This window comes from Bombus impatiens, unplaced genomic scaffold (genome assembly GCF_000188095.3).
Source record: "Bombus impatiens unplaced genomic scaffold, BIMP_2.2 scf_0361, whole genome shotgun sequence".
Taxonomy (NCBI): domain Eukaryota; kingdom Metazoa; phylum Arthropoda; class Insecta; order Hymenoptera; family Apidae; genus Bombus; species Bombus impatiens.
Genome location: NT_176780.1, coordinates 407,723 through 411,097, shown reverse-complemented (window position 1 = coordinate 411,097; position 3,375 = coordinate 407,723). Strand labels below are relative to the sequence as shown.

At 44.4% G+C, this 3,375-nt stretch overlaps 1 protein-coding gene across 3 annotated transcripts in view; it reads right to left on the bottom strand.

Moving 5' to 3' along the window:
• The window catches only part of LOC105680803 (rRNA 2'-O-methyltransferase fibrillarin-like), a 17,778-nt gene extending 16,745 nt beyond the window's left edge, over window positions 1-1,033 (bottom strand). For all 3 annotated transcript variants that reach the window (XR_002946736.2, XR_002946735.2, XR_002946739.2), the window contains exon 1: window positions 437-1,033. The gene's annotated coding sequence lies outside the window, so the exon portion shown is untranslated. The remainder of the gene's footprint in view (window positions 1-436) is intronic.
• Between the last annotated feature and the right edge of the window lie 2,342 nt (window positions 1,034-3,375).

Genomic DNA, 3,375 nt, shown 5'->3' with positions numbered 1-3,375 from the left:
GTCGATTCTTCGCGGGACGTGTTCCCACCGCGTTTTCTATACCTTTGTTCGGTTGTCTCGCGTCTTTATTACCTCCTCTACATTTCGTCGTTACTTTTCTCTCGCATCCTGCTCCTACTACTCGTTTTCCTATTCGTTTACGTTACGCGTCCAAATTGTACATAGTTCGAGTCTAGACACGTGCGTACGCATACGCGCAGCGACACGTATATGCGTCTACAAGTTCAACTATATGGACATGGCCGTCAACGTCTCGCGAAAGAGTCGCAAATATACCGGAGATAGTCCAAAGCCTTAGCCAATTTGTATCGACTATAGCATAGAGATGTTCTGGCACGCATCGAGTACGAACGAAATAAATGAGTTATATTCGTAAACTTGACGACGTTTTCATTGCATACCGTGACAGAAATGGAAGAAAAACGAGCTCACTTACCACGATTCAGGTTCGTATCTTGAGTTCGAGACGCAGTCGAATGTTCGAGGTGAAAATAGTGCGTAATCGGTAAACATAACCATGTTCACCAACTGGTCGTTCCCTTCGCAGTTGCCGCGCTGCGCGGTCCTTTCGTTCGGCAGCTGGCAGCAATGGCGCGCGCGCAGATTCACGTCTTTCGAGGACCATGTCGCCGTATTTTAAACGAAAACCGATTTCGCGTAAGACAGAGTAAAACACACACGACGAACGAGATATCGCGCGTGTTTAATCCGTGCGTGAGTCCGCGATAGGAACGTGCGAACGATTTACATCGCTGAAACTCTCGTTAGCCGGGAAAACGATTTAGAAAGCAAAGATCGACGTGCTGCGCGAGACACGATGGTCGAGGACGCGAAACACAGCGAGGAAATCGTACACCGGTACATCGCGACGCCGAATACGACCCCAGGTGCGTATCGTCGTACGAAACATCAACGACGACGAGGTCGACGGTGAACACGATCTCGTAATCCTCTGGTAATTTCGACGAGCGAATCGTTTACCGCGTTTCGAGCGGTTCAACTTTCGTCGACGCTTGTAGCGAGACAAGTGGCGTCTTCTCGCGGACGGCAACGTCGACCGAAAGAGTGCGCTGCCATTGCCAGTGCGTGTGTTCCGATTGGAGCAACAAATACGCGGTAAGTTCAAACGAGATTCTTCGTATACGCGCAGTGGTTTTCATTGTCAGTGTACGTACGAGTAATTTTTCTCATGACACGATTCGAAACTTTTATTACGACATTATAAATGCAGAAAACATTTTAAAAATATGTGTGTACGAGCGAACGTGTGTATAGTGTTATACGACGTGTAATCGAGATAAAAGAACAGAATTACAACTTCGAGAGTGACCGGAACTACGCGGATTACATTCGCTACATTTCCAATATCCCCGTCCTCTTCTTTTCTCCTTATTAACGTCAATTTTTCCGTATTCGAACAAACAAATTCGTAAACCTTTTCGATCTAACCACTCTGTTTCGCTACTTGTGCAAAGATTTCCGGACCGCGGTCGGATCTTGAGCTTCGAATATTCGAGCGTCGTTAATTTCAATTTCATGCGCGAAAAAAAACACGTAGCGGCGATCCTCGCGTTAAAATCGAGGTACGCGAATATGTTTGTTCGTCGCACTGAAAACTGCGCAAACGGTACCGTTCTCTATCCCTTAGTTCTAAAATGTAAGTTTATCGAGAACAGCGAACGGAGTGCGAAGGATAAAAGGGGTATAGAAAAGGAGGTCAGAAGCAGAATCGGAGAGGAAACAGTCAACTATTATCCCTAACCGAGATAAAGAAAAATCGATAGAAAGACATCATTTTTTTTTCCTTCTTTTTTCATTGTTTCCTTTTATGGAGAAAAAAAAACAAGAAAAGAAAGAGAAGGACAAAAGAGATAAATCGGCACGACGATCGTAAAATCACTGTGTCGCCTCGCTGAAACACCAGCGTCGAGCGAAGCTTACGTATGTATTTAAGTAAATACGCGCGCTATCGCAGTCTCGACGAAACAACGAAAACGTAAGCACGCAGGTACTTACGTCGTTGAGTACCGACTTGTAGGGCGATCGATCGCTACGTTTCTAGTTTCTCTATTATTTCGGTTTCGAAATATATTTCGCGAATCGAATTGTTCGAACGCTTCGCTAATCGATGGCTACGGCTCTCGAAATCATCCGACGATTATCTTTGGTTAACGTTCCTTTGACGACAACGTTCGAATGTCGCGTAGAGGCTAAAAGAGCGTTACGAAAGGTGTCACGGTACAGTGATGGGAAAAAGTACTATCTCCTTCTCGACGACGAGCAACGAGAGGAAAGAAGAATCGCCATCGCGCATAGAGCAAATTCTTCGTCGAATTTCATTCCTCTTTCTTTTTTTTTTCTTTTTTTTTGTTGGTCTTTTTTTCTTTTTTTCGTACAAAAATAGATCTCGGGCGTAGATTACGTAGTCTCGTGCCGGGGTATTTAGGAGCTCGACGAGATTCGTCGGTGGAATTATCATAAATGTTCCGAAATCGATCTTGCGGTGTAAAACGAATTCGGAACGTAATTTACGCGCGGCTATTTTCGACTTTTCGGTAAATTAAAGGTGAACTTTAGCTACGCGGTAGAATCAGCACGTGCGTAGTTCTATTATTAATTATACGAACCGTTTGTTCAGAGAATCAAACAATACCCGTTTCCTTAACGAATAAACGAGCGAACCGTGGTAACGTGGCCAATTCGATCAGACAACGACAGTGGAATATGGACGAGATTACGTAAATTCGCCCGATTTGCTGATAGAAGAACAAGATTGGATCACCCGCTGAATAAGGGGGCGAGAACTACGTCACGATAATTACTTATTTATTGGAACACGCTTAATCAGATGTAATTATTATGTTCGACTTTTTCCAAACTTGCAAACTCGTACCTTTTCGTTGTCCAACAACCGAGATAACACAGGATCATTAAATGTCCAAGCTTTAACGTTTTAACGGATCCACCAGCGTTTCCATCTTTTGGTATTTTCGACGATCGAACGATCTGCAAACTCGCGATTTGAGCATCTCGTGCTACGAATACCCGTACCTCCGCGTATAGTAATTCCTGGTACTAAACTACCTTCGTCGTTCCTGCTACGTCGAATGCGACGATAAACGAAAGATCGTGGAACGTTGGAGCGCAGCGAAAAGACACGAGTTTTTAGCGTATACACGTGGTTCTCGGCGAGTGAGCGTCGTCCTCAAGGATACCAAGTAAAATACCTAGACGGTAAGTATTTCAGCAATTCGTAGTTCGCGCTCCAACTCAAACGCGTCTATTTGTCTCGACGTTCCGTTGTTGTACGATTACACCGTCACTCGACGAGTCGTGAACGCGAAACGAATAGAAAAAAAAAAAAAAAAAAAAAAA